This window comes from Delphinapterus leucas, chromosome X, assembly GCF_059928025.1.
Source record: "Delphinapterus leucas isolate spDelLeu-1000000601 "Yukka" chromosome X, BTC_Dleu_Yukka2, whole genome shotgun sequence".
Lineage (NCBI taxonomy): Eukaryota > Metazoa > Chordata > Mammalia > Artiodactyla > Monodontidae > Delphinapterus > Delphinapterus leucas.
The window spans coordinates 7,700,257-7,727,261 of record NC_143150.1 but is presented as its reverse complement, the minus strand read 5'-3'; positions in this window follow the sequence as shown (position 1 = coordinate 7,727,261).

Here is a 27,005-nt window from a genome sequence, read left to right as displayed (position 1 = left end):
ACTGTTTGATGAACTCAAGTGCCTGAGGTCTCTGAAGGCAACCCAAAAATGAGAAGGAAAACTTCACCTACTCTATACAGATAGAAGAATAAAAACAGGTTTTGTTGTAGTTTGTGACCAAAACTTCAGCAAATACTTCCAGCTAGGCGTTTCTCACAGTGTCACATTGTCTCTTGGAAGCTGTGCGATGAGGTTGACAGTCCAGTTGACTGGGAAGCCCAGAGACCAGCATTCTATTACCTTTGCCAGATTTTCTCAAGTCATTTACCTTGCCTCTGTATCAGATTATTCTGAAATGCATTTGAAAATAACTGCTGTTTCTAAGATATTTTTTTTTCTCCTGGCACACCCTTTTATTAAAGGTGAAGCTAGGGATAGATAGGTTTCTAACTTCCCATCTAGTAGGGATGGAGTCTTACCTCCTGCCTCCCATGTGGTCATGGCCATTTAAAAACAAGTCTCTGTGTCAGGTGTGTCATTAAACTATGGCCTGTATTCCAACTCCAGACAGCTGCCTATTTTTATGGCCTATGAGCTATGAATAATTTTCACATTTTAACTGGTAACATTTTAAATGGTTACCTAAGTACCTAAATAATATCCTCAATTTTGCCTCTTTGGTCCACAAAGCCTAAAATATTTGCCCTTTGGCTCCTTTGAACTGTATTGAATGTTTTGGTACTCTTCCATGAGGGCAATTCATTATATCGAGCTTATTAGTGGAGAGTCTTTGAGACATGGTGAAAATCTTTTACAGATGAGGAAATCAAAACCTAGAGAGATAAAGTGATTTGCTTAATTTAGGGTTTCTTAATCTCAACACTGTTGACATCTTGAGCTGGATAATTCCTTGTCATGGGGGTGGGTGTGGCCTGCACATTGTGGAATGTCAAGCAGCCTCTCTGGCCTCTATTCATTAGATCCCAGTAGCAAACCCCTAGTTATGATTATGAAAAATGTTTCCAAGTATTGCTAACTGTCCCCTGGGGGCAAAATAGGCCTCAATTGCGAACTACTGGCGCAAGTCACACAGCAGGATAGTGGCAAGAGTTAGGAATGGAGTTCCAGGCCTCCTGACTCCTACTCTGATGTTATTCAGCTACATCACCTTACACGTGAATTGGTACTTTGAGTGAGGGTAGATATCAAGCTAGCACCCTTAGTTTGCCAAGAGAGAACCTCCTCTAGAGTTTGGTTCGTCACATTTTGCTGTTATATTGTCCCACACCAGAAAAATGAAAACATGCAAATAGAAAAAGGGCAAGTTGACAAATGTGAGTGATTTATTGAAAAGAGCCCTGATTGTTTACAATTACTAACATGTAGTGTGTGCATCTCATTAATGACGAATATACTTAGCAGTGTATGTCTGACAAAATTAGTCATTGCAGTAAATACTCATTTCAGTATGCAAAAGTCAGATTCAATAGCTACATCATGAATACCTTCAAGTGATAAATTTCATCCGTGCTAATAATAGTTCAATAGCTTCATAAAATGCACACGATATTTTAACAATATTTATATTCAACATTTATATTCTATTTATGTTTATATTATACAATATTATATATTATGTTGTATTATATATTATGTACATTATATATTCTATAATTACAATATTGTATTATATATTATGTGTATCATATATATATTTATATTCAAATTATATGTCAAACTTTTTAAGGTTTGGCAGACGACCTGTGTGTCCAGGGGATGAGAATATGACACTCTGTAGGGCAACAATGTAAAAGGACTGAATGATGTGATAAATTAATATTGATTCCAGTGGAAAGATTTTTACTATATCTTAACTGAAAAGTAGGTATTAATACAGTATTATGATGGTGGTCCAGTGGTTAAGACTCCTAGCTTCCACTGTGGGGGGCACGGGTTCGATCCCTGGTTGGGGAACTAAGATCCTGCATGCTGCATGGCGTGGCCAAAAAAGAAATTAAAAAAAGTATTATGATGGGGCTTCCCTGGTGGCGCAGTGGTTGACAGTCCGCCTGCCGATGCAGGGGACATGGGTTCGTGCCCCGGTCCGGGAAGATCCCATGTGCCGCGGAGCGGCTGGGCCCGTGAGCCGTGGCTGCTGAGCCTGCGCATCCGGAGCCTGTGCTCTGCAACGGGAGAGACCACAACAGTGAGAGGCCTGCGTACCGCAAAAAAAAAAAAATTATGATGTAATCAATGTTCATATAATGTCTGACAGCAATATTGAGATGGTAAGGATGTGTCTTGGTGGTAAGGATAATGGCTTCTCTTTAGAATTTTTTCCTTCTATCTATGGTTTCTAACTTATCCACAATGTATTATTTTTATATTATAAATATAAGGTTCTATGGAGAGAACTAAAGTGGGGTAGAGGAGGATGGGGAGTGCCAGTCGGCGATGGAATTCCAAGTTTAATCAGGGTGGCCAGGGAAAACCTCACTGAGAAGGTGGCTTTGAACAAGACTTCAAGGAGGCATTGGAGTATGTCATGCAGCTAGCTGGAGAAATAGCGTTCTCAGGCATAGGGAAGGGCAAATGCAACAGCCACAAATGAGAAATACGTTTCTGAAATGCTTGAATGACATCAGGAACAATAGTGTTTCTGAAACAAAATGAGTAAGTAGTTGTGGAAGAGAGAACACACCTAGATCACGTAAGGCCTTCTAGCCATTGTAAGGAGTTTGGTTTTCCTGAGTGAGATGAAGGGATACTGGAAGGTTTCATATGGAGAAATGCTATGATCTACTTAGTTTTAGAAACATTACTCTGGCTGCTGTGTTTGGAATATACTATAAGGGACAAGAATCAAAAGAGGGACAGCAGTTAGGATGGTACCAAAATCATCCAGACAAAACATAGTGACAGCTAGGTTGAAAACAGAATTAGTGTTAGAAGTGGGGAAAATAATTAAATTCTGGATATTTTGAAGGTACAGCAAATACACTTTTCCTAATGGTTGGATGAGGGGTGTGAGAGAGTTGATAATGTCTCTAAGTTTTTGGCTTGAGAAAGGTGACAGATGGAGCAAAGATGGGGAAACCTGTGTAAGAAACAGACTTGGGGGAAAGATAGGAGCATGGTTTGGTACAAGTTATGTTTGAGATGCCATTATTTATCCAAGAGTATATATGAGTTTTGCTTTCAGAGGACAGGTCCAGGATGGAGATGTGTATTTTGTAGTTATCTGTGTATAGTTATATTTAAAGCTGCAAGGATGGACAGGATCACTAAATAAGTGAAAGAACATTCTAGGAATGAGCCCTGAGGTACTCCCACCCTTGAAAGTTTAGTGAGATGAGGAGGAGTTGGCTAAGGAGACTGAGGAGAAACGGCCAGTGGCATAGAAAGGATGCTAGGAGAGTGTGGTGTCATGGAAGCAAAGTTAAGAGACTGCAAAGGGAGATGATCAAGTATGTCAAATGCTGCTGATAGGGCAAATAAGATGAGGAGTGAGACAGTGACTGGGTTTAAATACATGGAGGTTATTTGTTACATTGACTGGAATGGGCCCAAGAAAGTATGGGAGGAGAGCAATGGGAAACCTTGAGTGCAGGCAAGTCATTTGAGAAATTTTGGGGTTAAGGGAAACAGAGAAGGTGGGCTGTAGGTACAAGTAGAGGTAGGGTCAGAAGTGGTTTAAGATAATAGGAGAAATTATAGCATGTTTGTGTGCTGATGGGAAAAAGCCAACAGAAAGGAAAATTATGATTCTGGAAAGAGGGAGAATTTAAAGAGTGATGTTCTTTTCCTTAGTGTCTTGGGTAAAAGTGGAGGAGGTGACCTTGGAGTGGAACATGGACAATGTGCCATTATTAACAGGAAGAAAGGCAGAGCTTATGTGCACATTTATGGGATGTATATAATCTAGATTCTTATAACTTGTGAGGTTCTTTTCTGAACTCATCTGTCTGTCTGTCTGTCTCTCTCCCCTCCTTTATTTTCTTGTTTTCAAGCAATGCCATAAGCTGAGTAAAGGTTGAGAAGGAAGTGTTGGATATTTGAAGTGCAAGGGTAATGCACAAAATAAGTTTCTATGACAATAGGGGAAGGATTGAATTATAGAAATATCTTAAAATTGCCTGGCAGCATTAAGGGCCTGGCCTAACTTCAAAAGGTGTAGAATGGTAATCTTTCTAGGTTTCCGGGAGTGTAGGAAAACCGGATATTAATAAACAGTTATAATGTCTAAGATACTGATAGACTGTGAAATTTAAGCTAGAGGGAAATGAGGACATGAGAGGGCAAGGTATAGCGAGAAGTTACTAAGGGTAACGGGCCTTGGTGGGGAGGGGATAATTGGAGTTGGGGGACTGGACGAAGTGAACTAACTGAAAATATAGGGTGTGTAGACAAAATGGGATGTTTGAAGTTGAAACCATGGAGTGGTTACATCTTTGGTTCTGACAGGGTCTTGGGTATACCCATGGGAGTAAGGTGATAAGATAGGGCGGAAGACAAGAACATTTGGGAAGAGGAAGTCAAATAAATGAACTTTCAGGGTGTTTGAAGCATCATCCATGTGGATAATGAAATTATCAAGAATTATGGTTGGAGTAGTATTGGAGAGAGTGACAGTTAGCCGAGAGATAAAATCTCCAGGAATGATGGAGAGTGACACTGAAGTCCACAAATGGTTGCAACAGGGAGTGGTGTAGTCTGATAATATGATATTCAAAGCAAGGAGATTTAGGGATGGAGGAAGGGGAATAGCATTAAAACATTTTATAGATAGTTTGAGTGGGAGGGGGCGTGGTCATTTCCAAGGTCATTACAAAGGCAGAATGTTGACTGTTATCTGATGTCATCCTCCTCCTCTAAATAACTAAAGCCAGAGGGTTAATTTTATTCACAGTTACCAAACTGTAACATTTCTTCAGATAATTAATTGATTGTTCAGCAGTCATCCATGAGTGACCTGGAAATGATTCACTAAGTGTGGAGATTTTCCTCAAAGTAGAAGTATAAAAATGGAAACTGGGGGGCTTCCCTGGTGGCGCAGTGGTTGGGAGTCCGCCTGCCGATGCAGGGGACACGGGTTCGTGCCCCGGTCCGGGAGGATCCCACAAGCTGCAGAGCGGCTGTGCCCGTGAGCCATGGCCGCTGAGCCTGCGCGTCCGGAGCCTGTTGCTCCGCAACGGGAGAGGCCACAACAGTGAGAGGCCCACGTACCGCAAAACAAACAAACAAACAACAACAACAAAAAAAAACAAAAAAAAAATGGAAACTGGGAATCATTAGTTTAGCTGAAGAATTTGGAAATCCAAGGGAAAGTAATTCAAGTAAGATCATACTGTTAATAAGCAGCAGAGCCAACAATAGAATAGAACTGAGGTTTCTGAGTTAAGGTTGGCAGATTTAGCCAAAAAGCAAAATAAAACAAAATAAGAGCCACAATAGCAGCAACAATGACAAACAAAAAAGAAAATTGGATGACCTGCTAAATTTGGATTTCAGATAAACAATGTTTTTTTTTTTTTTTTTTTTTAGTATTAGTATCTCTCAAATATTGCCACGGAACATTCTTATATTTATGTGTTGGCAACCCTGTCCTGACTCAGTTCACTTGCTTTGTCTGCCTCTGTTGCTGGTACTAGATAGTCTAGTTGTATAGGTTATATGGGGGAGGGTTGTTATAATATAAAAAACAATTGTTTGTGTTTCCTTTGTCCTTAAGCCTGATACACTTATGGAGGCAATTAAAACAGAAAATTAGATAAGCCAAACAGATGCTGTGGTAGGTAAAGTCTTTGTTTAAAGGCTGCATCATCAGACTAAGTTTGCATCTCTTATACGGACTGCTTCTCGTTTCTCCTTCTGATATTCTAACAATTTAAGAGCTTCCTGCCAAGAATAGTTGCAATTTCTGGGAGAAAGAGAACTTTTATTGGAAGGTCAGTCAAGTATACTAATCTTTACCATTTTCCTTGCCATGGTTGTTTGTATTTATTTAGAACCATATTATTAGCATAAACAGATATTATTTAAAACCAAGGACAATAAATGGTCACCAACTGACATTGGTTTCTATTAAACCTTTTCCTGAAACTATTGCCTGGTCTCTTTCAGTGACAGACCCTTTGGTTCCACAACTATTCAAATATTTCTAAATGACTTACCACATCATTAGAGATTACAACTCTCTCCTGGACAAAATCGATCCATTTAAATAGGAAATGATTTGTTCCCAGATTAACACAACATTAACATTTCAAATTCTTGACTAAAAATGTCAGCCTTTCACATTTTAGATGAACAGACTTGTAGTTACCAAAATGATGAGGTGGCCAAACAAATAGTGGTTGGTCTCTTGTTATTTTCCACAAATGGCATTTTAAAAATAGATATGAAAGACATTATTTCCTTGCTATTTATTAGTTTGGCTCTGTTCCTATGCTCTACTTAATTTGAATTGGGATTAATCAGTTATTAGGCATTCTTTTTCTAAAATTCTCCCACAAATTCTCAATGTTTAAAGACATGAGATAATGTTTTAGTTTCTTAAGATATTGTAAAAATGGTGATCATTTACAAATATAAGAAAATCTCACATAAAGAAATATTCACATATTAATTAGCAAGTTGAAAACCTCCATAAAAGTGAATTACTGCCTAAATTTCCCAGTGGTACTAACTTAGGGTTTTAGAAATTGATATTAGCTTTCCTAAGTTGGTAATAATTTTCCCTTTACTCCTAAGTGTATGTATTGTATCATTTATTTCTCATAATGAAGCTGTGCAATTATTTTGGATGTCAAAACCAAAGCTCAGAAAGGTAAGTAACTTGCTCAATATCACGTAGGTGGCAGAGCTGGCATACAAATTTCAAAGCTTGTGATCTGTCTGCTGTGGAGTTACACAAACCTTTGAAAAAGAACTCAGTACTGGTAGGTGATGTGTTTTGCAAGATGCTTTCTGATTATTCTGAAAAAAATCATTATTCCCATAGACAATAACTTATTTGTATAATGCATTACCATTCTCAAAGTACTTTTATTTATACTACCATATGTACTATATACATAGGATAAATACTTACACTAACTCAATTTCATTTTAAACTCATATCAACCATCAGAGCTAGATATGGTCAGTATATATTTAGTTCAATGTTACTAATAAAGTGGCCAAGATATTAAGTGATGTTGGCAAGGTCATAGATGATGCAACAGAGCGGGGATCATATCCAGATCTCTTGTTCCTAAGGTCTTTTACCACATCATGCTGATAATGTCCTTTGGATGCCATCCTCACTTTACTTGTGTTCTGACAGATTGCACTGGGCATCCTTCTTTTGCAGATACCCTCATTCTTCCACTTGCTTTCTGCTACCCCAGGCTGGGCCTCCCTTCCATGGTGACGTCCACCTTACATTAGTCAGGCTCAGACACCTTTCTCTGGGCCACCGTAGCTTCTTCCAGACTCCAGGCATTGGGAACCTGCCTTGCTTGGGTCATCTAATATCTTTAGGACTGAATTGTTCTGGAAAAGAAGGAGAAAAGGAACATCTCTTAAGGGATATGATCCCTGAAAGAAGGGAATCACCCATGAACAGCCTCACTGTTACCTCTGTAGTTTGCTGAAAACACTTCCCAGTTGGCTGAAAGCAAGAGGCAGCCTTACTGGACGAATTTGTAACAAGTCAAAGTTTGTGGATGTCAGAGTGAATGGATACTGAGGGGAAAAATCTTCAGAGAGGAGAGAACTATAGAACGGGGAATCTCCCAATATGTGTTTCTCATAAAAGACATAGTTGGCTCACTGCAGACCTGCACAAAAGCAGGGCTAGGCTCCAAAGAACCAAGCAGAAGTTAGCAACTAGGAGGCTAACGACCTGAACAGAGACTCCAGCTGCTCTGTTTCAAGACATTCTCTTTCCATAATTATTTGTCTAATTTTTCTTCCCATGTGGAAGAAATAGTATATGCCTTTTACCCCTCCCATCAACCTCTGGATTTCTTAGACCATATTAATGTGATATAGCTATAAGTACTCTTATTACAATCCAATAATTATTTTTTTCATTATATGTCTCTTTAATAATTATTTTTACATTGACATAGAGTTTTATTTTAACATCTTTATTAGAGTATAATTGCTTTACAATGGTGTGCCAGTTTCTGCTTTATAACAAAGTGAATCAGTTATAATTATACATATGTCCCCATATCTCTTCCCTCTTGCGTCTCCCTGCCTCCCACCCTCCCTATCCCACCCTTCTAGGTGGTCACAAAACACCGAGCTGATCTCCCTGTGCTATGAGGCTGCTTCCCACTAGCTATCTATTTTACGTTTGGTAGTGTATATATGTCCATGCCACTCTCTCACTTTGTCCCTGCTTACCCTTCCCCCTCCCCGTATCCTCAAGTCCATTCTCTAGTAGGTCTGCATCTTTATATTCCCATCTTGCCCCCTAGGTTCTTCTCACCATTTTCTTTTTCCTTTTTTTTTTTTTTTTAAGATTCCATATATATGTGTTAGCATACAGTACTTGTTTTTCTCTTTCTGACTTACTTCACTCTGTATGACAGTCCTAGGTCTATCCACCTCTCTACAAATAACTCAATTACATTTCTTTTTATGGCTGAGTAATATTCCATTGTATATATGTGCCACATCTTCTTTATCCATTCATCTGTTGATGGACACTTAGGTTGCTTCCATGCCCTGGCAATTGTAAATAGAGCTGCAATGAACATTTTGGTACATGACCCTTTTTAAATTATGGTTTTCTCAGGGTATATGCCCAGTAGTGGGATTGCTGGGTCATATGGTAGTTCTATTTGTAGTTTTTTAAGGAACCTCCATACTGTTCTCCATAGTGGCTGTATCAATTTACATTCCCACCAACAGTGCAAGAGGGTTCCCTTTTCTCCACACCCTCTCCAGCATTTATTGTTTGTAGATTTTTTGATGATGGCCATTCTGACCGCTGTGAGATGATATCTCATTGTAGTTTTGATTTGCATTTCTCTAATGATTAATGATGTTAGCATTTGTAAAGCTGGTTTGGTGGTGCTGAATTCTCTTAGCTTTTGCTTGTGTGTAAAGCTTTTAATTTCTCTGTGAAATCTGAATGAGATCCTTGCTGGCTAGAGTAATATTGGTTGTAGGTTTTTCTCTTTCATCACTTTAAATACGTCCAGCCACTCCCTTCTGGCTTGCAGAGTTTCTGCTGAAAGATCAGCTGTTAACCTTATGGGGATTCCCTTATGTGTTACTTGTTTTTCCCTTGCTGCTTTTAATATTTGTTCTTTGTATTTACTTTTTGATAGTTGGATTAATATGTGTCTTGGCATGTTTCTCCTTGGATTTATCCTGTATGGGACTCTGTGCTTCCTGGACTTGATTAACTATTTCCTTTCCTATATTAGGGAAGTTTTCAACTATAACCTCTTCAAATATCTTCTCAGTCCCTTTCTTTTTCTCTTCTTCTTCTGGGACCCCTATAATTCGAATGTTGGTTCGTTTAATATTGTCCCAGAGGTCTCTGAGCCTGTCCTCAATTCTTTTCATTCTTTTTTCTTTATTCTGCTCTGAAGTAGTTATTTCCACTATTTTATCTTCCAGGTCACTTATCCGTTCTTCTGCCTCATTTATTCTGCTATTGATTCCTTTTGGAGAATTTTTAATTTCATTTATTGTGTTGTTCATCATTGCTTGTTTCCTCTTTAGTTCTTCTAGGTCCTTGTTAAATGTTTCTTGCATTTTCTCTATTCTATTTCCAAGATTTTGGATCATCTTTCCTATCATTACTCTGAATTCTTTTTCAGGTAGACTGCCTATTTCCTCTTCATTTGTTAGGTCTGGTGGGTTTTGCCTTGCTCCTTCATGTGCTGTGTGCTTCTCTGTCTTCTCATTTTGCTTAACTTACTGTGTTTGGGGTCTCCTTTTCGCAGGCTGCCCGTTCGTAGTTTCCATTGTTTCTGGTGTTTGCCCCCAGTGGCTAAGGTTGGTTCATTGGGTTGTGTAGGCTTACTGCTGGCAGGGACTAGTGCCTGTGTTCTGGTGGGTGAGGCTGGATCTTGTCTTTCTGGTGGGCAGGTCCACATCTGGTGGTTTGTTTTGGGGTGTCTGTGGCCTTATTATGATTTTAGACAGCCTCTGTGCTAATGGATGGGGTTGTGTTCCTGTCTTGATAGTTGTTTGGCATAGGGTGTCCAGCACTGTAGCTTGTTGGTCGTTGAGTGGAGCTGGGTCTTGGCGTTGAGATGGAGATCTCTGGGAGATTTGTGCCGTTTGATATCACGTGGAGCTGGGAGGTCTCTTGTGGACCAGTGTCCTGAACTTGGCTCTCCCACCTCAGAGGCACAGCTCTGACGCCTGGCTGGAGCACCAAGAGCCTGTTTTCCACACGGCTCAGAATAAAAGGGAGAGAAAGAAAGAAAGAAAGGGAGGGAGGGAGAGAGAGAGAGAGAGGGAGAGAAAGAGAAAGGAGATAAAATAAAGTAAAATAAAGTTATTAAAATAAAACATAAAATAATTATTAAGAAAAAAATTTTTTAAGTCATAAAGAAAAAAAAAACGGACAGAACCCTAGGACAAATGGTAAAAGCAAAGCTATACAGACAAAGTCATACACAGAAGCATACACATACACACTCACAAACAGAGAAAAAGAGGGAAAAAAATATATATCGTTGCACCCAAAGTCCCCCTCCTCAATTTGGCACGATTCGTTGTCTATTCAGGTATTCCACATATGCAGGGTACATCAAGTTGATTGTGGAGATTTAAACCGCTGCTGCTGAGGCTGCTGGGAGGCATTTCCCTTTCTCTTTTTTGTTCGCTCTGCTCCCGGGGCTGAGCTTTGGATTTAGACCCGTCTGTGCTTGTAGGTCGTCTGAGGGCATCTCTTCTTCGCTCAGACAGGATGGGGTTAAACGAGCAGCTGCTTCAGGGACCCGGCTCACTCAGGCCGGAGGGGAGGGAGGGGCACGGAGTGAGGGGCGTGCCTGCGGCGGCAGAGGCCGGCATGACGTTGCGCCGTTGCGCCGTCGTGACGTTGCGCCGTCGTGACGTTGCTCCAGCCTGAGGCGCGCCGAGCGTTTTCCCGCGGAAGTTGTCCCTGGGTCCCGGTACCCTGGCAGTGGCGGGCAGCACAGGCTCCCCGGAAGGGAGGTGTGGATAGTGACCTGTGCACACACACAGACTTCTTGGTGGCGGCAGCAGCAGCCTTGGCGTCTCATGCCTGTCTCTGGGGTCCGCGCTTTTAGCCGCGGCTCGCGCCCGTCTCTGGAGCTCCTTAAAGCAGCGCTCTCAATCCCCTCTCCTCACGCACCAGGTACGTGGGGTTTTTTTTGCCTTTTGGGAGGTCTGAGGTCTTCTGCCAGCGTTCAGTAGGTGTTCTGTAGGAGTTGTTCCACGTGTAGATGTATTCCTGATGTATCTGTGGGGAGGAAGCTGATCTTACTCTTCCGCCATCTTGAAGCTCCTTCAAGTTGTACTCACTCACTGCCCGGGGAGAAATTCCAACAGCAGGTATTGGTGACACATCCTCTTCTTTAGCAGGTGGCAGACTGGCAACTCGTGACTGTAGGTAAGAGGCCTCAGTTCCTTGCCACATCGATCTCTCCTTAGGGTTGCTTCAGTGTCCTCATGACACGGCAGCTCGCTTACCCCAGGATGAGTGATGTGGCCCGCGGTCCCAAGGACCTTCATGGCTTCGGCTGCTGGGGCCCCTCCAGAGCCAGCAGCCTCAGTGAGGCCGCCCTCCTCTCGGGCTCCAGGGCAGTTCAGGGATGGAGGAGGGAAGAGACCCCGAGCCAGGCGTTTCAGCTCTGTGGAAACGCGGGCTCCATTCTCTGACATAGAGTCTTATAAATAATTTAAATTTAAGTTTGAAGACTAACTATAAATCTCGATGGCACTTGATAATGGTGAACTCTCTGTGCTGTTCTCTGTGTGTGGTGGGTTAAGCATTTGAGGTAAATTATCTTAAAATCATGATTCTGTATCCATGGGTCATTTATTCTAAGTGTTTTTTTTCATGTAATAAAAGTCACCCTGATTGGAATAATGGCAAATGACATGACCAAACAGTTCAGAAAGGGAGAAACACAAATAACCAGGAAGAATATGCAAAATGTTCAAGTTCATTAATTATCACTGGAATGAAACTTAAAACAACAGTTATCACGTTTAAAACATCAGAAAATATAAAGAAGAAGAATACCCAGAGTTGGCATGGGTGTGAGAAAATGGGTCCTTTTATACATTGCTAAGGGAAATGTAGATTTGTATAAGTTTTTAGAGGGACTATGTGACAATATATATCAACAATTTTAATTTGTTCATATCCATTTTTCTGGTGGGATTGTTATAAATATTGCTGCTATAGACATAGTTTATTTAACATGTACCCTTGGTTCAAGAGTCTCTTCTAGGATAGCAGTTCTCAAACACTGGTCTTAGGAACTCTTTAAATTCTTAAAAATAATTGAGGACTCCAAAGCGATATATACACACACACACACACACACACACATATGCACACATATATGTACACAGATACATATGTATATATACATGTGTACACCAGATTAGACAGTAAAATTGAGAAATAGATATTTCATTTGAAAATAATAAACCCATTACATAGTATAATAACATATTTTAATAAAAAGTAAGCATATTTTCAAAGCAAAAAATAGTGGGAAGAGTGGCATTCTTTTACATTTTGCCAATACCTTTTAATGTCTAGATTAAGAGCAGGCAATTGGGTTCACATATCTTTTTCTGTACTCAGTCTATTGCAATATGTCATTTGGTTGAAGTAAGTTTTTGTAATATATGCATTTAAAACAATAAACTTTAATAAGACTTAAACCCAAATTTTGATATGCAATATTTTTATTAACATTCAGTTTTAAATATTTTATAATTTTATTATTATTTAATTTTTGATCTATGTTTTATTTAGACCAGTGATGTCCTCAAAATGAAAGTTCAAATTAAGTTTTCCAAAATCACCAGGTGGGGAATTCCCTGGCAGTCTGGTGGTTAGGACTTGGTGCTTTCACTGCCGAGGGCCCGGGTTCGATCCCTGGTTGGGGAAGTAAGATCCCACAAGCCGTGTAGTTTGGCCAAAAAGAAAAAAAAGAAGCACCAGGTGCCCATATGAAAAATGTAGTTTTTATGTTCATTTATTTTCATGGTTCCCATTTTTCCTTGTTAATTCCATACTTTCTCATTTGTTATTTGATGCTTTTAAAAAGGTGTGGGACATTTCATTTCACAATATGTATGTGTATCAAGTTATCACATTGTACACCTTAAACATACATATGTCATATATCAATAATATATCAGTTATGCTAGGCGGAAAAAGGAGGCATGGTGGCAGGGAATATGGTCTGTGTGGGTAGATCCAGCTTCTTTAGTTGCTGAAATGTTGGACTGAATAACCTAGCCCACAGTTGCTACAAAAAGAAATACCTTTACTATCTTTTTAATTATTAGTGTTTTTTTCTTTTAAATTTTAGAAGTTCTATTTGGCTCTTTTATAAATCCCAATAATCTTTTTAAAAAGAATATCTTCTGTTTAATGTGTTTCATTTTTATCTTTTATTTATTTAAATATAAATACACTAAATTTTATATTTTATATTAGAAATTCTATTAGGTACAGATTCTGGGCTGTCTGTAGAGATTATTGTTTCTGCTGATTCTGGTTGGAGGTAGATTATTTTCTGTTCTGTTATGTATTGGGGGATTGAAAACTCATGTAGAGTCCAGTTCTTTCTGTGGAGATCCTAGATAGTGTGAGTTGAGGATCCATATCTCTAGAAAAGTTTAGCATTTGTTTCTTCCAAGAATACCAGATTGCTACTCAACTGAGACCACCTGATGTTAATTTCTTGTCTTTTTCCCACCTATCACAGAGGGAATGTAAATTCAAGTCCCCTCACCTGTGTAAGGATTGTGCTAATGCTGTGACTTTTCATAGGATACTTCTTTTTCACCTAGACTCCAATATGAGACAAAATTTTCTTTATTATCTTCCTTTATCATCTTGTGGATTTTTCCCCCTAGTCCCTCTTCTTACTCAAGGTGTAGCCTTTTGAGAATCCCAAATTTATGCAGGGTGTTTTAGTTTGAATTCCTTACTTATGGGGCTCAAGGCTTGAATACTTTCCTTCACTTTGCTGGATAATAAAAACCTCTTGGTTACCCAGATAGACAGACACCTGCAGAGAGCAATGACAGTTATGACTTTGGCATCTGTTTAGTGTGCTGGTTCTCAGCTACTTCAGTTCTTCATTAATATCTTGTAAAATCAATACATTAAGAAGTTGTGTTTGATATTTTATCTGGCCTATATAGCTGTTTTATATTGGAGTGATTTTTAAGTTATCTAATATACTTCCAGAAAGAGCAGTCTCATAAAAATCTTTATAAAGTTGCTATTATGAGTATATTTTTCAAGGTTCTGATGAAGAAAATGCCTTCTCAGCTCCCTCTGGGGTTATAGAAAAGGTACACATGGGAAGGGCACGCAACGCAAATCTTTTTCATTGGGTTCATTCCTCTACGTTATACAGAGGAATTTCTAGCATTTCAATTATATTTAGTATGACTACTATTACTAAGAAGTTTTATTCAACTAACTGAGAAACAGTCTTAGGTTCCTGCTAGCCTATCTGAAAAAATCCCCTTGTATTGATAATTTTATTTTTAACCCAATATAAAAATGCTTTTCCTTGCTTGGTTGATCGTATTCAGAAACCATCCTCATAATTAATGTATAGATTTATTTGGATACAAATCAGAAAAGTCCGGTAATCCATGTTCTATATGACTTCTGCTCTAGCATTAAGCTTTTAAATTAATCTCCCGAGAGAATGCTGGGATCTGCCTCTATTATTAGTCCAGGAGACAACAATGGATAGGGTTAGAGGTAAGAGGAGTACTGGCTTGTACTCAGGAGCTAACTCAAGGACAGTGTTAGTATCTGCAAGCAAGAGTATATAGACAATACTTATATTCACTAAGAGAGGCAGGGATATTTTGGCTGTGGGTTTTTGGGTTTGGGAATACTCTGAGACCTCTGTATCCACTGATATTACCGTTCCTATTATCTATATCGAACTTGTTTCTGTTCAGTGCCATAACTTTCCCAATAGAGAATTGGTGAGGCTGTGTATTTAACTGCAATTGTGATTTGGCAACTCGTGGGGTCACATTAAGTATAGGGTTTTCCTCTTAGCGCTATAAATGCAAGAGACAATAGATTCATTTAGCATCATGGCCATATAAATCCTTGCCTTGATCCTAGAATTTAGGGATTTGAAAATCTTGTTCTTTTTCTATAACGTGTCCAGAGCTGTTGGAAGCAGCCACCTCCACCCCATGGTCCTTGAATTTCTGCTTATGTCCTAAAAAGTGACAACCACTCGCCCCAAATTTTACCTTCAATGATTACCACATTCTAGATGCCTAGATGCCTGATTTAATGATCTGCTTTGTCATTGTATGCCATGGGCTACTAGATGATTATCTGTAAATATTAATAGGATCTTTCACTGCATTCAGTCCACACCAAGCAAAACAATTAATCCTAGCTTTTCCTATATCCCTGGGTATTTGTGACATGCAACACACTCACTGTACTGCTCTCAGTATCAGTTGATGTTCTTGGTTGCAAACAACAGAAACCAACTCTAGTTGACTTAAACAAAATGGTCAAAGGCATTCAAAGTATACCACTTATCTTACAGAATTGACTGAGGGATAGAGAAGCAGCCTCAAAATATACATAGGAAACAAGGAGACTAGGGTTTGCCTTCAAGTGTTTTCCGCTGACAGCAGAAAACAAACTAAAAAAAGTAACAAATGACAAGTATAGTGAATAAAAACATGATTTTAAGTCCTAGTATATGTCAACAGGAGTTAGTCAAGCAGTGAAGCAAGTTGTTTTAAGAAGGTAACGATGAGCATCAGGAGAACCAATCCAGAAAGGATATTAGCATATGTACAAAGTAATCAGATATAGGACACAAGATAGGAACTCAATCCAACTTGGAAAGAGACAAATAGGAATGCACTTCCCACAAGTTAGCAGGTTCTTGTGAACAGTGTATTAGGGCTATGGCTATAACCAAATGGCAAAGCTTTGCAAGCTTACGTTCTCATCTAAGAATACCACTCTACTTTGTATGGAAAGATAAGTGGTTGCATACTGAAAGTCAGAGGTAGTCTGCTTGATACCTCTCTTGGGACTCCAGCAGTTGCCCACAGCAGATACAAAAACGGAATAGCAAGAGGTTGGGTTAAGTTAGATCAGAACCATAACTTGGTTTTGATATGAAAACTTTCTTTATTACAAAGGAGCATGAAAGCACTAAGAGTTTTTATTGTATTAGGGGCAAAGCTCTGGCATTTTGGCTTTTAAATTTCATACTCTTCCTTTCTAGCTAAGTTCTTCAAAACACATTCAAGCACTTACCCCTTAATAATTACTACCTGCTTTCCCATTTGAACTCTCTTTACCTAATTAGGTAATACCCTTAATATCTGTCATTCTCAGCACCATAATCCCACCAATTAACCTGGAGAGGGAAAAACAGGTGAAACTATGCTCCCTTTTCTTCCTTTGTCCACTTGAACAGTTTGGTCCAATTAGAAGAGACCTTTGGGAGAAATGGTTATTCTTTGAGCTCAAAACATAATATTTGAATAGTACAGCATTGGGGGATAATAATAATTATTTCTCAACAGCTATGAACTTAATCCTCTAAAGGGCAAATATAAAACCTGTTTTTAATTGGAATATTATTTTCAGGAAGCAAAACTGAAAACCAGGTTAAGTTTAAAATCTGATTTTGAAAGCATCATTCCTGTTTCAATCTGCCACTTTTGATATATAGGCTTGCCTGAACATTCTGTTTGACTTTTTCAGTGTTCACTTCAAATGTCATCTTTTGTAAGATTGATATTAAAAATTTAACTTCCTTCTTGTCAAAATGATAAAAACATTTGTAAACAATAACTCAAGATTTGTCAGCTTTATCCAAAAGCAAAATTAGGATAAGGTCAGTGATTTGAGGTTTTATCTCCCTGTTGTATTTTAGGTCTTTGGAGAAGGGTAATTGGAAAAGTTTAGTTTTCTCTAGGGATAGTCAAATCTAAGGATTAAAAATTGTATGCCATAGCACTTACCATACTGTATTGGAATTACATGTGAGCTGTTTGGAAAGAAGGTGTGGAAACTAACCTTCAGTGTGGCTCCCAGTGATCCTTGCATCTTGTATTGATGCCCCTATATTATCCTCTCCCATAGAGAATCAGGGCTGACTCTCTATAACTAATAGGATATGGCAGAGTGGCAGTTTATGACTTCCAAGGCTGTCATAAAAAGCAATATGGCTTCCACATTGCTCTCCTATCACTCACAATGGGAAAAGCCAGCTGCCATGTAAGAAGAACACTCAAGTAGCCATGTGGTGAGGATCATGTAGAGAGGAACAGTGCTCTCCTGCTCTTAGCCAGCACCGCAATTTGCCAGCCATGTAATTGAGCAAACTTGGAAACTTATCTCCCAGCCACAGTGAAGCCTTCAGATGATTGACATCTGACTGAGAAACATGGAACCACAACTGCCCAGTGAAGTAATACTGGAATTCCTGACCCAGAGAAACAATAAGTGATATAACTTCCTGTCGTTTTAAGCCACTAAGGTTTGGTGTTATTTGTTAAGAAGCAATAGAGAACTAATTAATAAGGCAATGTGTCTGACTTACTAGCACGATTTGGCAACAAATAAATGTTTTCTTTTAAGTGAATGAATGAATGTCCATAGAAGTAGAGAATCTCTAAAAAGCAATGGTAATTAAGTATCAACTTCCCAGTTAGAGGCACCTTTGGTTAGCCCTTGGGAATGTGACTCATTGGAAAAAAAAGGCCCCTTCTGAATCTTTCCTAGTCCATCATACACAGTTAATATTATCAATTCAAATGAAGAACATAGTGTTATTAGTGTTCTCTTCTTGGTCTTCCTGTGTCATCAGGAAGTTTCATTGGCTAAAGTATACTAAGGCGACCTAATTTTTAGGATCCTGAATTCCTTTGTAGTTGCAAGGGTAGTTGCTCATTTTATGGGATCAAGCTGCATTTGCCTGCATTAGTCTTCTTTTCCATTATGATCATATTGTTATGCTAAAAGTTAAAACCATTTTATAAAGCAGTATTTTAGATGGGGAGAAATCTGCCCATTTTTCTTCCTCCCTTTCACCTTATGAAAGATGACCATCAATAAACCCTTTATTCTAATGGAAAATTATTCCAAAGCTATTCTAATGAGGCTGCTTATGAAATGTTACTTACAGCTTGTAAAAATCTGCAAAACCCTGCCCCATGATAGCCATTTAATAATTTTGACTGAATAAACTATTCAAAAAGCAATCAATTCTCCAACTGATGCTTTGTTTTATGTTTATTTTTCCTCCTATATTGACTAATCCTGGACTAAGTCAACTGAATTGCCTGGGATGTCTTAGTGTCACATATACACAGTATTAATGTCCGGGAGCAGTAGTAATCAAAATTGGGCTCTGGTGGCATGAAAGTGCATTTTCAGTGGTAGATCCGCATCTAAATGTTCCCATTTTAATTTTACTTTTTCTTTTCATTTTAATTTACAAAATATTTCAGATGCACAACAAAAGTAAAAAACAAATATGATCTCCATTCAGATTTAACAGATAGTAATTTTTGCCTTATTTGTATCAGATTTTTAAAAGAAAATAATGTACTAATCCAAATAATTTTTCCTTTTTTCCCCATGGAGAAGTTGTATAGCATCCCCATGTCAAGTTTTAAAATTTTACTATATATTTATGTGTGTTTTTTATGTTATTTTACATAACTATTTTATGTTATTTTAAAACTTATATAAGCTTGATAAAAGCTAATAAACCTAATAAAAACACAAGGCTAATAAAAACAACATTAGCCTTTATAGATAATTTTGTAACCTTGTATTTACTCAACATTATGATTTTAGGAATTATCCGTGTTGATTCAAGTAAATCTAGTTGATTGATTTTCAGTGCCATGTATTGGTCAATATATACTAATATCACAGTTAATTTACTCATTCCTCTATTATAGATTTCTTAGATTTTCCCCTCTTTTTGGATATTCAGCCTCATTGAAACATGAATCTCATTTTCATATTTGTACCTTAAATTGTTATTGTAAGACCCTTTAACCTTTGTCAGTCTGACAGGTGAGAAATTGTATCTCAGTATTGTTTCAATTTTGTATGTTTCTGAATAATAAGGCTTTGAATGTATCATTTTTTAATGGCCATTCAGAAATTTTTTGTGACTTTCTTTAATTTTTGTTGGAGTATAGTTGATTTACAATGTGGTGTTAGTTTCTGCTGTACAGCAAAGTGAATCAGTTATACATATACAGTAAGTCCCCTACATATGAACCTTCAAGTTGCAAACTTTCAAAGATGCAAACACGCGTTCCCACGTCCAATCACCTAAGTTAGTTCAGGTGTCTGGTGTACATTGCCACGTGTGTACATCCTCTACAAGTAGTTGTGCTTTTATGTAGTTTACTGTACAGTACTGTGTAGAGTACAATAGTACAGTATCTTTATTTGAAGCCCAAGATGTCGGGAAGCAAGCGTAAAAGCAGTGGTGGTGTAGCAGTCCAGTGCTACCATGTCATCTATGATGAGAAAGAAAGAGCTACTACCCAGACATCACTGGATCATTTTTTTCAAAAGGGTAGGTAGAATTGAATCCAGCAAGGAACCAGAACCTGTGCCATCAACATCAGTCATGAGTGAAATTGCAGCTTGCCCTCCATTTCCTATTGCTGACGATCCTTCAGCTCTGCCATCTCCCACCTCCTCTCTCTCCTCCAGTCAGTAACTCTTCTTGCCTGTTCACTCAGTGCCAGCCCCTGTATGCCAGCTGTTGTACTGTACTGCTGTACTTTTCAAGGGACTGTACTGTAAGATTAAAAATGTTTTCTTTATATTTTTGTGTTTGTTTTTACTGTATTATCTGTGTGAAAAGTATTATAAACTTACTACAGTACAGTGCTATATAGCTAATTGTGTTAGTTGGGTACCTAGGCTAACTTTGTTGGACTTACAAACAAATTGGACTTATGAACGTGCTCTTGGAATGGAACTCATTCGTATGTAGGGACTTACTGTACGTATATCCACTCTCTTAGATTCTTTTCTCATATAGGTCATTACAGAGTATTGAATAGAGTTCCCTGTGGTATACAGTAGGTCCTTATTAGTTATCTATTTTATATATAATGACTTTCTTTATCATACACTTTGAGCTGTTTTTTTTTTAAGTCTTTACTGCTTTTTATATTATTGATGGAACTAGTTTTTTTAAAAATTTTTATTGGAGTATAGGTGCTTTACAATGCTGTGTTAGTTTCTACTGTACAGCAAAGTGAGTCAGCTATACGTATACATATATCCCCTCTTTTTTGGATTTCCTTCCCATTTAGGTCACTGCAGAGCACTGAGTAGAGTTCCCTGTGCTATACAGTAGGTTCTCATTAGTTATCTATTTTATGCATAGTATAAATAGTGTATATATGTCAATCCCAATCACAGACATAGAGAACAAAACGTATGGATACCAAGGGGGAAGTGGGGGTGGGATGAATTGATCTATTTTTAATGGGATGTTTGGTTTTTTCTTATTTATTTTTGGAACTCTTTGTATATTTTAGATAGTAATCTTTTGTTGTTTATATCATTTGCAAATTTAATCTCCTGATCTGTGATTTGTCACTTTTAATGGCATGTATTCATAAACAGAAGTTTCACATTTTTAAAAAAATTTATTTATTTTTGGCTGTGTTGGGTCTTCGTTGCTGCACGGGGGCTTTCTCTCGTTGTGGTGCGCGGGCTTCTCATTGCGGTGGCCTCTCTTGTTGCAGAGCATGGGCTCTAGGCATGCGGGCTCAGTAGTTGTGGCTCTTGGGCTCCAGAGCACAGGCTCAGCAGTTGGGGTGCACGGGCCTAGTTGCTCCGCGGCATGTGGGATCTTCCCGGACCAGGGCTCGAACCCGTGTCCCCTGCATTGGCAGGCAGACTCTCAACCACTGTGCCACCAGGGAAGCCCGAAGTCTCACATTTTTATGTAGTGTTATGTATCAATATTTCCTTTGTATGATTTTTTAGTATCTTGTTTAAGAAATTCTCTACTGTGAAACAATAAATATGAAGATATTTGCCTATATTTTCTTCTGGATTTCACAGTTTTAATTTTCATATTTGTCTTTAATCTATTTAGAATTTATGTTGATATATGATGTGAAGTAGTGATCTAATTTTATCTTTTCCCATATGAATAACGAATTATCCAAAAGTCATTATTGAATGGTCCTTGCTTTTACTATTGATTTGAAGGATATAGTAATACACAAATTTCCAAATGCACATGCAGATCTATTTCTGCCTTCATTATTTCATTGCATGTGTCTTTGTCTTCCTATTTTTGAATGAATATCTCACTGTTTAAATTACTAAGTCTTGAATTTTAGTCGGGAGAGTTCTCTTTTTTCTTCTTTGAAATTAGGCTATTTTTGGCCCTTTATTCTTTGAATAAATTAGAAAAATTTCATCTGCAAGTATCAGAGGAGATAAATGTACATGATTGAAGCATACTTTTCACATATAACCAGAATTCTAGATGTAGGTAGCTGCTGGCGTTGTCTCCGTAGCTCAGCAATGTCAGAGCTGGTGCCTCTATGAGTCCCTTGGTCTTTTCCTCAAGGGTGTATGTATGTATTCCTCAAGGAATATGTCTGCCCACAGCTTCCAATATCATTTTCAAGACAGGGAGAAGTGGGGAGGGGTGCCCCCTGTGATGTGTCTCACTGGAAATCAAAAGCCTTACCAGAGCCCTTGTTAGATTTCTCTGTATATACCATTGGCCAAAACAGAATCTCATGTTCAACCCTTGCTGCAAGGGAGTCTGGGAAAGGGATGTTTGGATTTTCCATTCTCTACTGAGAAAGCAGGCAAGGGAAAATGCCATGAATAGTCTGTCCTGCTCTTCCACACTAATTATTGGATCAGCTTTTCAGCCTGTGAGAAAACCTGTTGGGTGTTTTGATCGGGATTCAGAGATTGAATTTATGGTTTAATTTGAGGAGAAATGGCACATATTTATTCTCATTCTAGAACATAGATATCTTATTTATGTCTTCTCATGTTTTTCAATAAAATTTATGATTTTCTTTATAAGGAACTTGAGCTTTTATTTTTAATATCCATTCCTAGTTATCTTACTGTCTTGCTGCTAATGTAATGGCATATTTAAAATATATTTGTTTTACCTTTTATTGATGGACAGGAATACTACTGATTCCTGTCTATTAGAATGTAAATTTCATGAGGGAAGGAATTCTTTTGTTCACTGCTGGGTCCTCAGTGCCTAGAACCATGCCTGGCACATAGTTTGTGTTTAATAAATATTTGTTGAATGAATGAATGAAATGATTGATCTAGTATCTAGGAACTTTTGAAGCTCTTTTTAATATAAAATGCTTTTTTGTAAATTCTCTTGTAGAAACTTTCCTGTGAATGATGATACCTTTGCTTCTTCCTTTCTAAATCTAATACAGTCACCCTTCCATGTCTGTGGGTTCTGCATCTGCTGATATGGAGGGCTGACTGTATTTCTTTTTTTTTTTGTCTTATGTTATTGAGGATCTCCAGTATTATGTTGCTAATGATAATATTAGACCTTCTTCTCTTGTTTATGATTTAGAAGGGAGTGTTCCTATAGTTTCACCATTGAGGATGACGTTTACTACAGATTTTTGGTAGATACCCTTATGTTTAGGATGTTCTTTCCTTTCCATTCTCAGTTTGATGTTGTTTTTTAAAATCAGTTATCTGTTGATACAATTCAAAGATTTTTTTCTGTTAATATGGTAAGGCATTGAATTAAATTAATAGATTTTCTGTTGTTGTCTTTGTATTCCTGGGCTGAAATATATTTGGCCATGATATATTATTTTTTACACATTGATGGAATCACTTTGCTAGTATTTAGAGTTTTAGGTCTATCTAATTATAATTGGGATTTACTTATAATTTTTTGTTCCTCCTGTAGTCCTTGTCTGTCCTTGAGGTTTGTTCTAGCCTCATAAAATGAGTTGGAGGAGTTTCCTCTGTGTGCATGTGTGGGGCTGAAGTAGTTCACTGTAATACTCATAATTGCTAGAATATATTGTTCTTCTTTGGGTTGATCATATTATCCAGAGGAATGTTGGCAGTCATACCAACAGCAATGTCAGTGAGTGGGTGGGTTAGGGGCATATATTCTCAGCTGTGAATTTTCTAAGAACCAAGATGAAGTGGCCCATCATTTTTACCTTTTAATATCTGTAGTGTTTGAAGTTATGGGCTCTGGAAGCAGACTGTCTTCTTAATTCCCAGCTTTGTCACCTAATAGATTTGCATCTTAGTCAAATGACTTAAACTTACTATATCACAATTTCTTCATATGTGATACAGAGAATATTATAGTACATAACTCATGAAGTGGTTGTGAAGATTAAATGAGCTGACACAATTAAAATGCTGTAATAGCCTCTGGCACATAATAATTACTCAGTGAATGTTAGTTCTCCTTCTCCATCTCTTTGACTTCTTTTCTTCTTCCTTCCCATCTTCGCTCCCTCTGCTTTTCCCCCATTTTTAGTGTAGTGTGCCTATTATCAGTTGTGCCTGGTATTACACAGTCTCTTTGCTTTAGCATCTCCAGAGAGTATACTCTTCTGCCAGGTTGATGGAGGTTTAATCACCTACTTTTTGTGAAATAGGTTTATGGACCTACTTCTTTTACTGACTTTTAGTTAACTTTCAGTTTTCAGTTCCACCCATTTACTCTTACTTTGAATCCTGAAGCATTCTGGGATTCTGTGGCTCAAATAAACTGGCTTCTTGGCTTTCTGTATTGCTGGTAGCTCAAATCATCTATTCCCATTCTATATGCTTTCCAACTTTCAGAATTTTGTTTCCTCCTCTCTCTTTTGTTGTATGTTTATATCTTTTCAACTTAAAAAAAAAAAAAATCTAGTTTTGGGGACTTCCCCTGTGGTCCAGTGGTTACGACTCCGCTTTCCAATGCAGGGGGTGCAGGTTCAATCCCTGGTCAGGGATCCCATGTGCTGAGTGGTGCGGCCAAAAAAAAGTTTTACTTTTGAATTAAGTAATACATTTAATATAGCTAACAATAGTAGAGTGATTCGGTAAAAACTCTCATTTCTCTTCTATACACACACATAGATTGCTACTTTTATTAGCTTCTTGTCCATAATTCCAGAGTTTTATTAACCAAAAATAAGCAACTATGAATGTATGCTCTTATTTTTATTTCTATTATGGAAAAGGTAGCATACATTCTAAGTATTATACTATACTATTGGACGTTGCCTTTTCTTTTTAAATCTCACATGGTATACTGAAGAGCTTTCTGTATAGGTATACAGAGAGCTCACTCATTGAATTGCTGAAGAGTACTCCATTGTATGATTGTACCACAGTTTATTTAATTATTCCCTATGGATGAACACTTGGATTGTTTCTTATTTTCCACATTATAAATAACAAAGCAGTGAATAAACATACTTTTTTGATGTCTAATTCCTGCATGCATAAATCCCCAGAGGAAAGATCCCTTCATCAAAGAGTAAATGCATTTGTGATTTGAATAGATACTTACAAATTGCCCTTCAGGGGAATTTTACTATTTTGCACTTCCATCAGCAATGCATGGGAGAATGCATGTTTCCCTAGGACTTGACAATAGAGTTATCAAACTTGTAGATTATTTGGCAATCTGATAGGTAAATTATATTACCTCAACAAAATTTTAATTTCTAATTTGTATTTATCTTATTTTGAGTGACACTGACCACATTTTTTATGTTTAATGGCAATTTGTAATTTCTGTAACCTGTTTATTCATATACTTTCCTCATTTTTATTGACTTATCAGTGTCTTTAATACTACTTTAGGGAGATAAAAACTTTGTATGTAATATAATTTTCAGGTTATTTCCAAGTATGTCATTATCATTTGATATTGATAATTTTTTTCTATGCAGAAGTTAACAGGTGTTTTAGTAGCCTACTACACTGATCTTTGATGACTTCTGGATTCAGAGTCATTAGGAAGGCTTTCTCCACTTTAAAGTTGTAAAGAAATTTGCCATTTTTTCTTTTATATTCTCATCGTTTTCTTTGAAATATTTGGCACATGTATAGTTGATCGTGGCATTTGATGAAAGAAGTGGATTCAATTTCTTTTCTTCATAGAGCTGCATAACTATTTCAAAACCATTTACTAAAAAGTCATTTTTCAAACTGGTATTTGATGCCATTTCCATGTATATCTTTGTGTATTTCTGGAACTTTCATTCTGTTACATTGTTTTGTTTGTATGTTCTCTATATGATTTTTCATCAATGAGGCTTTATATAATGTTTTATTATCTGGTAGGGTTAATTTCCCCTCATTGATCTCCCTTTTCAGGACTTTTCTGTACTGCTGTTTTAAGTTTCTGTATGAATATTACAGTCATATTAATTAACAGTCCTCTAAGCAGGAATGCCGTATTTATGATATTCAGTCTTCTCTCTTAATAACATATTATGGCAAGGGTATTATATAAAAGTTTAATTATAGATTATATATAATTATAATAAAGATAATCCTTAAAATAATACATAACTTCCTATTAGAGGACTACAGTTAAAAAAATAGCAAGAGGTCAGGAGGACTTCCCTGGCAGTCCAGTGGGTGAGACTCCACACTCCCAGTACAGGGGTCTTGGGGTTTGATCCCTCGTCAGGAAACTAGATCCCACATGCATGCCGCAACTAAGAGTTTGCATGCCGCAACTAAGAGTCCACATGCCACAACTAAAGATCCCGCATGCCACAACTAAGACCCAGCACAGCCAAAATAAAGAAACATTTTAAAAAAAATAACAAGAGGTCACATAGTAAGACACACATATAGAACAAATGCCAAGCATATCTGTCATGTTATTAAATTTAATTGGGCTTAATTCACTCGTTAAGATCAAAAAAATTACATTGTGTCATAAAACCAATCCAACTGTATAATGTACATGATATTATTTTTAAAAAAATGTTATTTGAAAGGTTAAAATTAAAAGGATGGGCAAATATGTACTAAGTAAGTAGAAAAAACTCAAGTCTCAAATTCAGTGTAATTTGAGCCTTCAAAACATTAAATAAGACAAAGAAGTACAACTTATATTGCTAAAAAATGTAATTAAAAGGAAAGTTTTTTTTGTGTGTGTGTGTGTGTGTGTGTGTGTGCATTTTCCTGAAAATGTTCTTTATACCTTCATTCTTGCATAAAATCTCAGCTGGGTATAGAATTTTAGGAAGCCAGTTATTTTCCCTCATCTCTTTAAAAATGTATTCTTGCTTATCAATCATTGTTTTCTGACACTGTTAGTGCCATTGAGATAGCTGCTATTAATCATTCCTTTGTAAATAAACTCTTTTTCCCAGTTGCTTTTCAGTTTTTCTACTTGTTTCTGATATGCTATATTATGTTAAATGTGGATTTATTTTTATTTATCCTACCAGGACTACCTATTTTGTTTCTGCCTTCCAAAAACATCATTTATTTCACCAATTCAGGGAAGAAAAATCATTCATTCTTTCTATTCTCTGTTTCTGGCATTTGATTAGAAGTATGTTTATTTTCTGATTCTCTCCTCTATATCTCTTAACTTCGTCGTTTACTTGTTTTCTCCCCATTATGTATTCTGGGTAACTGAATCATATGTAGTTTCCCATTTAGTGTTTTTTGGTTTATCTATGTTTGATAAGTTTTTAATGTTAATTATTATATTTTTCCCATTTAAAAGATCAATTTGACTGTTTTCCTTATCTGCCTGTTATTCTTCAGTGAGATTCTATATTACAGTGGGTAAGAACACAGATTCTGTAGCCAAACTGTT